This window comes from Gopherus evgoodei, unplaced genomic scaffold, assembly GCF_007399415.2.
Source record: "Gopherus evgoodei ecotype Sinaloan lineage unplaced genomic scaffold, rGopEvg1_v1.p scaffold_68_arrow_ctg1, whole genome shotgun sequence".
NCBI lineage: Eukaryota > Metazoa > Chordata > Testudines > Testudinidae > Gopherus > Gopherus evgoodei.
The window spans coordinates 367,056-378,924 of NW_022060089.1; the positions used below are offsets into that span (position 1 = coordinate 367,056).

At 45.8% G+C, this 11,869-nt stretch overlaps 1 pseudogene; it reads left to right on the forward strand.

The window, feature by feature from the left end:
- The first annotated feature begins 10,717 nt into the window (after positions 1-10,717).
- On the forward strand, positions 10,718-11,654 carry LOC115643733 (annotated as a pseudogene).
- The last annotated feature ends 215 nt before the right edge of the window (positions 11,655-11,869 follow it).

Genomic DNA, 11,869 nt, shown 5'->3' on the forward strand with positions numbered 1-11,869 from the left:
GCCCTGTGATGGTGTCGCTGGTGAAGAAGAAATGGGTGTTTATATGGGTTACCAGAAAATCTAATTATAGCAGTGGGGATTGTTTTTAATATTGTATTGGAAGGGCTCTAAACCTTCCTGATTTACACCACAAAATATGGGTAAGTGCTGGGTGTCAGGAGGAAACTTTCCCTGGAAGCAGGTTATCTCATAGCTGTCTATTGAAGGACTTCTTCCCCTTTTTTCTCCAGCATCGGAAACTGGCTACTGAGCTAGATGGAATATAGGTCTTATCCAGTCTGGCAGTGTCTATCTTCCCATCAGTGGTATAAATCCAAGACTGTGTTTTTGATGATTTTCCTTGAGATCCTGAGAGTCTCTAGACTTGCACTAAGAGCAGAAAGATGTCTTGTTAAATATAATCTAGTTTCCTGTTCTTTTTCCTTTCAGGAACGAAAGTTGAAAACTCCTGGGACCTGCCTAGTACATTTTGTCAGCTGTGAATGACACCAAATCCAACTCTGCAGAGTTACTTCTCACCAGAATACCTGGGATGGAAGACATTCATCTCTGGATCTGTATCCCTTTCTACTTAATGTATGTTATTTCGATAGTAGGAAATTCAGTCATTCTGTTCATTATAAAAACAGATCCAAGCCTCCATGAGCCCATGTACATTTTTCTTTCCATGTTGGCAGTCACAGACCTTGGCTTATCGGTAACCACCATGCCAACGATACTGGGCATATTCTTGCTTAAATCTAGGGAGATCAGCCTCAATGCCTGTTTTGCTCAGCTGTTTTTCATCAACTCACTTTCATACATTGAATCATCTGTGCTCTTGTTGATGGCCTTTGACCGCTTTGTCTCGATCTGCAATCCTTTAAGATATGCGTCCATCTTAACCCTCCCATAAATAGTCAAGATGGGACTGGTGTGTGTGCTAATGGCAGTGGCCTTAATATTCCCACTCCCCCTTCTCCTGAAACGGTTCCAATACTGTTGAGGTAATGTCCTCTCCCATTCCTACTGTGTGAACCGAAAGGTCATGAAGTTAGCTTGTTCAAATATCACAGTCAACAGCATCTATGTCTTGACCATTGCACTTTTAACAGTGGGGTTAGACTCGCTGTTTATTTGCTTGTCTTATGTGATGATCCTCAGAAGAGTGCTGAGCATCACATCCCACATGGAGTCCCTCAGGGCCCTGAACACCTGTTTCGCCCACCTCTGTGCTGTCTTCCTTTTCTACACACCAAGGCTTGGCTTGCCTGTGATACACAGATTCGGGAAGAGCTCTTCTCACTCGCTTCAGATTTTCCTGGGATATGTATACCTGCTGGTCCCGCCTCTGATGAATCCAGTCGTGTACAGCGTGAAAAGCAAACACCTTCGTGTGAGGATAATCAGGGTGTTCTTCAAGTGACAGGTCAGTTCATCACTTGGCAATGGCACTGGTGACTTAAGTGACAAAAAACATGGACAACAGCCACCTATTCCATCCTGGACCGTTCCATCTGAGATGATATGAACTACTTATCTCCACTTTGTAGTGAGGTTCAGATGAGGTCTAAGCCCTGGCACAATGGGAGATGGATGTCCTGACCCGCTGGTGAGGGAGGACAGTGTAATGGGGGAAGAAGACCAAGGGAGGCAGTGAGATGAACAAAGTTCTTGTGATTCTAGAGAGACAGGGGACTGGTAGGATGTTGGCCCATAAAAAGCCGTATCCTTGGCTGCTCAGACTTCAGAATTCCTGTTGATGCCGTTAATAAAGAGAATGGATGTGGCTATTGTTTCTCATTAGACCTGGCCTGTCACTTTCCTGGCTCTGGTTAAAAATCTACATGCCATGAAAAAAGCTGCTGAGCCATGATCAAAGCTCTTCTTCAGTCACAGTCCTGGCCCTTCCTGAGCAGTCTGGGCACTGGATGATCCATGAGCGTGGCATCATGTGTGGTCAGAGGCTATTCAAGGACCACGGACACTCACCCTTCCCCGATGCCCTCAGAAAGGTGCTTGTGACTGAGTCATGTCAGAAACATGATTAATGCAGGAGCCCTGGGAGGCCATTTTATCCCCTGAGGCACCACCCTCTGCTCCTCCACTTCCTCCATATCCCCGACCCTGCCCAGGCTGGAAGCTGGAGCCTTGCTGTGTTAAGAGCTGGCCAGACAGCCCTGATGTTCCACCTTCCCTGGGCAGGAGGGTCAGAGGACCCAAGAACAGCCCCCAGCCCATCTTCCCACTGTGACGTTATTGATATAAACTGGGACCATATAGAAAATGGTTTGCAACCAAGGTCCTATAGTGGCACCAGATCTTATGTAAAGGGGGTCATGTACGGTGTCTAAGACCAGGGTATGGGTCAATAATTATGATTATGCTGTCTGTATCATTTTGTAGTTGAAGTTATGAATATTGGCTGTATACTGTCTATATTTCAAACTTGTGCTGTGTTACTGGGAGAGATCCCAGACAAGCGGGGTTAGCTCTGCTTAGCCTGCTTGATGGCCCATTAAGGACCATCAGCTACACAACTGACCCATTGAGAGGAGGCAGATACGCCTTGTGACTCAGCAGGGCATGCAGAAACTGGCCCATGTGACTGCAAACTCCATTTTGCTGTAATTTTCCACAATAAAACCAAGAAGTGTTCTTACACTTGGAAAAGCCTATATAAGACTGATGCCTCATCTCCATCTTGTCTTCAATCCTGCTTCTTACCTCTGGAGGGACATTGCTACAAACTGAAGCTCTAGATAAAGGACTGATGACCCATCCCAGCGGGGGATGTTCTCCAGAGACTTGATTTGAACCTGCAGTTTACTCCATCACTGCTATAAGCCTGAACTAAGAACTTTGCCATTACTGTATGTAATTGATTCCATTTAACCAATTCTAGCTCTCATCTCTATCTTTTTCCTTTTATGAATAAGTCTTTAGATTTTAGATTCTAAAGGATTGGCAACAGCGTGATTTGTGGGTAAGATCTGATGTGTATATTGACCTGGGTCTGAGGCTTGGTCCTTTGGGATCGAGAGAACCTTTTTCTTTTATTGGGGTGTTCATTTTCATAACCATTCATCCCCAGGACGAGTGGCCCTGGTGGTGATACTGGAAGACTGGAGTGTCTAAGGAAATTGCTTGTGTGACTTGTGGTTAGCCAGTGGGGTGAAACCGAAGTCATTTTTGTCTGGCTGGTTTGCTTTGCCTTAGATGTGGAAAAACCCCATTCTACAGCTATAACTGCCCTGTTTCAGCAGTTGGTCCTGAATTGGCACTGTCAGTTGGGTCCCGCCAGAACCACATCGTCACACCCACCCACCAGGACACACCACAATCGAAGGTGGAGAATCTGGGGCTCTCAACAATGGCCTGGGCTCCCTGGTCAGTTCTTACCACAATCCAGCTCTGACCCGGCTAGGGACCACGGTTGAGGTGAAGAGAAGGAACAGGGGGAAGGGCCTCAGGAGAAGGGGAGGAAGAGAAAGATGCGGGTCTAAGGGGAAAATGAGAAGCAGGGGATGCAGTATCCTTAAGCATTGCAGACCCCTGCAAGGAGGTCTCTGGGGGAGAATGGGGCTGGGGGGTAGGAAAGGCCAGATTATTGTAGCGTCTGAGGACCTCTTGATCTTTGACATATTTATCAGTAAAACACCCCATGTTGTAGGGCAATGTTATTAACACCACTGGGAAGATTCCAAGAGCAGAAGGAACCATTGTGATCACCTAATCTGACTGCCTGTGGAGCATGGGCCAGAGACCTCCTCTGAAATAACTCCTAGAGGAGAACTATTGGAACAACCTCCTGCCTTGATTTAACAGTTGTCAGTGATGGAGAATCAACCACGGCCCTTGAAAAATTCTTTCCATGGTTAATTACCCTCATTCTTAAAAAAACACTACATCCTTTCTGAATGTCTCTAGATTCATCTTCCAGCCATTGGATCATGCTATTAATGTCTCTGCTAGACTGAAGAAACCATTGTTAAATATTTGTTCCTCATGTAGGTACTTCCAGACTTTGGTCCCATCACCCCTTAACAATAACATCTCTTTCTGTTAAACTAAATAAACTGAGCTTCTTCAGTGGATCACTCTCAAGCAGGTTTTCTAATCCTTTCATCATTCTCTTGGTTGTTCTCTGACTCCTCTTCAGTTTATCCACGTGTTCCTCCAACTGTAGGCAATAGAACAGGACACAATATTCCAGCAGTGCTCCCTTAACTTTCAAGTTAAGTGCCCAATCAAGAAACACGTAACGGACAATAGAACCTTGGAAGACTCCAATCCAAAGAAGAAGTCTACTTGGGGACGTTGAAGGTAGCATGTGAACAATGGCCGCCACCTGTAAAGTTCTGAGTCATGCGCGGACATGTGACTTGCTGGATTTTGCATAGGAGAGAGGAGAGGCACTCCAACCACAAAGGAAAGTCTATTTAAGCCCCTTGGAGACCCCTCCATTTTGTCTTCAGCTGGCTCAAGAAATAGCCTCTCCACCCCAAAGGATGCCTGAAAGAAACTGGAAGGACAGTAACCACAGGGGTGAGGATTGCTGGACCCAGACTAGAGGGAGATTAGTCTGTAAAAGAAACATATTGGAACATCTTTGAGGGTGAGATTTCTTCTGTAATCACTTTCTTACTGTACTAGATTTGCATGTTTTATTTTATTTTGCTTGGTAATTCACTTTGTTCTGTTTGTTATTACTTGGAACCACTTAAATCCTACTTTCTGTATTTAATACAATCACTTTTTACTTATTAATAGACCCAGAGTATGTATTAATCACTGGGGAGGGGGGGCAAACAGCTTTGCATATCTCTCTACCAGTGCTATAGAGGACGGACCATCTCTGAGTCTACCTGTGTAAGCTTTATATAGTGTAAAATGGATTTATTTGGGGTTTGGATCCCATTAGGACCTCCCATTGGGAGCTGGGCATCTGAGTGCTGGAGACAGGAACACTTCTCAAGCTCTTTTCAGTTAAGCCTAAAGCTTTTGGGGGATGTTGTTCAGATCTGGGTCTGGGTTTGCAGCAGACATAGCATGTCTGGCTCAAACCAGGCAGGGCACTGAAGTCCCAAACAGCCAGGGAAAATGGGCTCAGAGGAAATCTTGGCACATCAGGTGGCACATCCCGAGAGTTTTCTGTGATCCAACCCATCACAACAATATAGAACCATTACTACACTCCCTTTCCCTGCACCTCATCTCCACTCTTCGCTGGATCACTCACCAGCAGTTCTGTTCTGTCAGGACTTTTTGGAAAGTCTTGCACGGGTATCGCAGAGGGATTTTGTTCATGACTCTGAATGTAAGTGTTAGAAACAGCTACTGGTCAGTTACCGGGAGACCGTATCATACAGGTGTTCACTGAATGAAGAGTTAATAGCACAAACCCGTTGCAAACACTATTTGGAATACTACTGAAATACTTTCTAAAGCAAAAGCCTTTATGCAGTAAAGTCCCCACTACTCCTTCCTGTAGAGATTCCAACAACTCTGCTGCTGGTTTTTGATATACATGCATGTCATGAAACTTAGTGTTTTTAATATTTATATTACAATGAAAAGTTTTGGCATAACATTTACACATTTGTACTTTGACACACACATGTAAATCCACTCGTTCCCCTCTGATCATCTTTCAGAGATGACTTCTCAGGTTAGAGTGGGAAATAAATGTAGCATCTGTCATCTGGATTTCTTCAGAACCTGAAAGATCCCAGCGTCTCAGCCCTCAGTCAGTGGCTTGTCAGCAAACAAAAGTCTAGTAGCTCCTCTGTCCCTGGGTTAATAGCTGACTGGTTCTCCTCAGGTTCTGTTCTGTCAGTCTGCAGCCTGTATCTGGAGTGGTAACAGGCATTCCCTGAGCTCTCACTCTCTAGTACATAGTGACCTCAGAGCTGTTATTCAGGCACGATGAGGGTTTGCAGGACACAGATTTCAAAGTCAAATGTATGAGTATTCATGGAAATAGAACATCATTTCACACATGAAATGGGACAGAGGCTCATGGTTCAAGCTAGAGCTGGGCTGGAAAACTGAGAAGCTCTCCCCCCCACGTACTCCCCATAAAAGTAAGACCCAAATTAAAAGTTTTCTTTTTATCCATTCTCTGGGGTGTGTTTTCATAGAAAATGGATCATTTTTCTGTAAAATTTCAATTTCCACGATACTGCCCAGCTGCAGATGCCTGGATCCCCAAGAGAAATTGGGACTTTTCATCTGCTTCTCCCTCGTAACATAAATGAAGGCTGCACTGGTGGAGTCTCTGGCTGCACTCTGGGTATGGAAAGGTCAAAACCTCCCAACCAGTCTATGGCTGAGGATTTGTGCCCTTCAGCTACACCAACCAATCTGCCAGTCTGTGGACTATTGTGATAGGCCCTGGTAGCACATCTCTAATGAGCTTCCAGGGAGCTGGTGAGGGTCCTGGAGTAGTTGGGGAGGCCCAGAGATTGTGCATGGGTGGGCCTAGCTCCCAATGGATCACTGAGATCAGGGCATAACTTTGGGGATTCCTGGGTCCTGGGTCCCCCCTTTTCATTCTTCAGGGAAAAGGAAGGGAGCTCCCCTCCTGGAACGAGCTGAGGGAAATTTCCATGTACAGAGACTTGTGGATTCTCTGTCCTCTGGTCAGCACCCTGGGTGTGTAATGCAGGAAAGGGGGCTGCTGCAGAGAAATCTGCTCCTATATTATTATTATTATTATTATTTTAGTTTAGTTTATTTCAGCAAGATCACAGATGTTATGGCATCATCATTACCACTCGGCCACCCTCGAGGTAGCCATGTGAATAACAGGGATGATAAGCCCCAATTCCAGCAAGACAGCCTGCAGCAGGGCTGGTTCTGCAGTCTCACTGGGTAGCATTAGCACGCATTCCCTATCATTTCGCCTCTTGCACTTTGCCTTTCGTTTTCATGGGGTTTATACCTGCTGCACAGGAAGCCTAGCAGCTAAGTGTCCCTGATGGTCCAGTGACCCCTATGAGATATTGCGAACATGCTTCATAAAGACAGGTGCCTCTCTGTCTGAACAGATGCTGCCTGCTGCCCTGCAACCTCTCCGATGACTCCTTGTCCTTTAGGGTGAAGACCTCTGGCGTCAGCGGCTCCCCTTCTAGCAGGAATTGGGTACGTTGGCAGGTTTCACTCTCTTTAAAATGCAAAGTGATGTGTAAAGGCTGCAAGCTGTTTCCATTTGCAGATGTTCTGTGCAGCGACAGAGGGCTCAGCTGGGCTGTTGGGGTGACTCAGTGATGGGGCTGGAGGGCAGGTCGCAGTAGGTAGCTTGGGAACCCCTCCACTACATCTGCCCATGCTCCACGGGGAGTAATTTCATCTACACAGAAATCTGACATTCAAAACGAGCTTGCAGTGCTAAAACCCTGATGCCCTGAGCAATGATTTCTCAAGGAGTCCCATTTTTAGAGGGGCTGTGTGCTCTGGGCCCAATCCTGCCAGGGGCTGAGGAAGAAGAGATCCCACGGAATATCAGTGACTACTTCCCAAATTGCATCAGGTCTATTTGCTGCTGGAAATTTAATCAGCAAATGCATTTTCAACAATTTTACTCTTTGACTGGATTGTAGATGCAGGAATTCAGAGCTGAGTTGCTCTGAGGGCACACAAGCAAGTCTCATTTTATGCGAGGGTTCCGTTCCACGGTTAGCGCTGTGATGGGGCAAGGCCAGATGGCTACAGTAAAGTACTGAGAAACAGGTATGTTAGCCCCAGGCTAAACAAATCCTTAGGACCATGGTAACCAAATGGCAGTTGCTCCAGGTTAATCAAGGCACCTGGGGCCAATTAAGATCTTTCAAGAAGGCAGTGGAGATAACTACATTGATTAGAACACCTGCAGCCAATCAAGGCAGGCTAATCAGGGCACCTGGGTTTAAAAAGGAGCTCACTCCAGTCAGGCAGGGAGGAGCCAGAGGAGAGGAAGTGCGTGTGAGGAGCTGGGAGCAAGAGGCACAAGGAGCTGAGAGTGAGAGGCTGTGCTGCTGGAGGACTAAGGAGTACAAGCGTTATCAGACATCAGGAGGAAGATCCTGTGGTGAGGATTGTGGAAGTACAGAAAGAACTGACATGGATTTGTAGGGGATCTTAATGCATGACAGTCTCTGTTAGCCAGAGTTAGGCTAGCTGTAACCCTAATAATGGGAGATTTGTAAAAGCAAGGATTGTGTGAGGCGAGTGGAAAAGAACTGTGTGAGAAGTTGTTTTTCGACCTTGTGTAGATAATACAATATGTAGACTGGCGTCTCTTAAGTGAGGAAAACAAGATATCAGGATGACCCATGTCTAAACAAAATGCAGCTGTTGCTTATTATTGTCTATAACAAAAGTATAAATGCTTGCTGTAATTGTTTACCTGTTGAGAGACCTGTCTAGGAAGGGGAGACCCTATGTCCTAGTGCACTCTCTCCCTGTTGTAGCTGCTAAACAGAATAAAGTATCTGACTCTGCTGCACCCAAACAAAAAGCGAGAACTGAGTTTTTCTCTGACAGGATAAAGAAGGTGTTTGGAGGAGGCCATGAGGAAGTAGCCCAGGGAGTTGTAGCTGTCATGCAGCTGTTACAGGAGGCACTATAGACAGCTGCAATCCACAGGGCCCTGGGCTGGAACCTGGAGTAGAGGGCGGGCCCGGGTTCCCCCCAAACCTCCCAACTCCTGATCAGACACAGGAGGAGTTGATCCAGACTGTGGGGAAGATCACTGAGGTGAGCAAATACGTCAATAAGCGCAGGACCCACCAAGGTAGAGGAGGAACTTTGTCACAGCGCGTAAAGCGAAAGCCACGTATGGTGAAACACTTATTGAGTTGAATGGCGGGCGCAATCGCCTGCACTACAGAGGCAGTTTTTATATTGTAATTTTTCTTTTTTTTCCGTTTTTACCGACTGCAGAAAGATGAATTTGTGCATGTTAAATGCGCCTAAGATGCGACTTGCCTGTATTTCTGTTTCCTGACTAGCTGAAGGCTCCAGCACTTCTGCCCAGAAAATACCCCTCAGAGTTACAGGGCTATGTTCAACTCTTTCCCTTCTCTGGTTTCTGAGGGCCAAATGTCAGGATTTGTAGCCTCCTTTCTCATGGGGTGAAATCTCACCATTCTCCCACCCTCACACTGGGCCCTGGGCTACCGCACAATGTGGCTGTAGCACTGAGCACTGTGCCTGCTCAATAGGTCCGGCTGGGTTTGTACCTGTGGTTGACATGTGTGTGCTAAAGTACAGCTGTGTGAATGTTATGTCAAAACTTTTCATTGTAATACAAATATTACAAACACAAATTTCATGACATGTCTGCATATTGAAAGCCAGCGGCAGAGTTGTTGGAATTGCTACAGGAAGGAGCAGTAGTAACTGTTTGCAATGGGTTTGTGCTATTAACTCTCTGTTCAGTGAACAGCTGTATGGAACTCATCCCTGCTAACTGAGCAGAAGCCATTTGTAATACTTACATTCAGGGTCATGCACACAATAACTCTACAATAGCCGTGCAAGACTTTCCAAAAGTCCTGAGAAAACAGAACCGCTGGTCTGTGTTTCAGCAAAGAGGAGAGCTGAGGTGCAGGAAAGAGCAGTGTGATAGTTTTTTATGTAATTTACCTCCATCACCTGTTAAAAAAGCATGGCTGAAGTAACTAGCACACTCAACTGGATATTAGTGCAAACCTAGTGTTTGCACTATTCACCCATTTGCGATGCCAACCCCTCCCTCATCCAGCTGAAGTAACTGTCCATGTTAGCTTGTAGCTTACCAGATAACTACAATCCCTTGCATGGGAGCAGATGCGGGTCCTGTGAGGATGAAGGGGAACCTGTAGGATGATCAAACTCTCTGGATTCAGTCAACATAGGCTGGGAAAAGCACTTCAGCTTCTCTTGGAGGAATTCTTGGGGTCAGAGTGTATCACTGGGAGCATTTGGTAAGGGAAAGTTAATAGATCCCGGTTCCGATCGAATTTACACACGTAAATCTGGAGTGATGCCATTATTGAATTCAGAACCAGACCCTGAAAATTTATCCCATGTGCTGCAAAGATGCAGTGGCATAATTTGAACTCACATGAGCAAAGAAAAAAAAAAAAGGTACATAATGAGGCAATTAAACACGTTTATGAATAACTTAAATGCAGGACAGATAAACACAATGACCATTTTCACCATGCACTTGCCATATATGTACACACATGTCATGATACAATGGGCCACACTTTGAAGTTGAGGGCTAGACACCCTGTCTGTATGAATGTCATTATTGCAAACTCACACAGTGCTCAAATATGCTGTGGAACTCTGATCCACTAGATATAAATGGGGCCAAGGGATTATCCGGATTCAAAGAGGGACTGGATTTACACTACAAAATATGTCTAACTAGTGGGTGCCTGGGGGAAACTTTCCCTTGGAGCAGTTAATCTCCTAGCTCCCTATTGCAGGGATTCCTCCATCTTCCCCTGACGCATGTGTAATTGGTTACTAAGCCAGAAGGACTGTGGGTCGGATCCAGTCTGACAGTGCCTGTCTTCCTATTGGCATATCCTATTGGGGGTGTAAATCCAAATCTATGTTTTTTCTGATCTTCCTTGAGCTTCTGGGAATCCTAGATTTGCACTCAGAGCAGAAAGATGTCTCGTTAAATATCATCTACTTTCCTCTTCTCTTTCCTTTCAAGAAGGAAAGTTCAAAACTTCTTGGACCTGCCCAGTACGGGATGTCAGCTGTCAATTACACCAAATTCACACCTGCAGTGTTCCTTCTCACTGGGATACTTGGGCAAGAAGACATCCATCTCTGGGTCTCTGTCTTCTTCTGCTTCATGTATGCTATTTCCATAGTAGGAAATTCAGTCATTCTGTTCATTATAAAAACAGATCCAATCGTCCATGAGCCCATGTACATTTTCCTTTCCATGTTGGCCATCACAGACCTTGGCTTATTGATAGCCACCATACCGAGGATACTGGGCCTATTCTTGTTTAAACTCTAGAGAGATCAGCCTTGATGCTTGTTTTCCCCAGATGTTCTTCATCCACTCTCTGCAATTCATTGAATCCTCTGTGCTCTTGTTGATGGCTTTTGACCACTTCATCGCAATCTGTAACCTGCTGAGATATGCCTCCATCTTAACCCTGCCGAGAATAGCCAAGATGGGACTGGTGTTTGTGCTAAGGGCAGTGGCAGCAATATTTCCACTCCTCTTTCTCCTGAAACGGTCCTAATTCTTTCGAGCCAATGTCCTCTCCCATTCCTACTGCCTGCACCAGGACGTCATAAAGCTGGTTTGTTCGGACATCACAGTCAACAACATCTATGGCTTGTTTTTTACAGTCATAACGGTGAGGTTGGACTCGCTGCTCATTTTCCTCTCTTATGCGATGATCCTCAAAGCAGTGCTGAGCATCACGTCCCCAACAAAATGCCTTAGGGCCCTGAACACCTGTGTCTCCCACCTCTGCGCCATCCTGCTCTTCTACATGCCAGAGTTCAGCCTGACTGTCATACACAGATTCTGGAAGAGCTCTTCTCCCTTGCTTCAAATGATCTTGGACTACATCTACCTGCTGGTTCCTCCTTTAATGAATCCAATTGTGTACAGCATGAAGAGCAACCATCTTCGTGCGAGGATAATCAGAGTGTTTGTCAAGTAAAGAGTCAGTTCATCATCCTGTTGCAGAGCTGGTGACACAGGTCATGACCACCTATTCCACCTTGGACCCTTATATAGGAGGAAACAAGAGCTACTGATCTCCACTCTGTCGAGAGAGGCTCATACAGGGTCTAAGACCTGATGCTTAGGGGGGCCAACCCCACCCGCAGTTGAGGGAGGACGACACTCCGGGGAAAAGAGACCAAACCAGGCAGC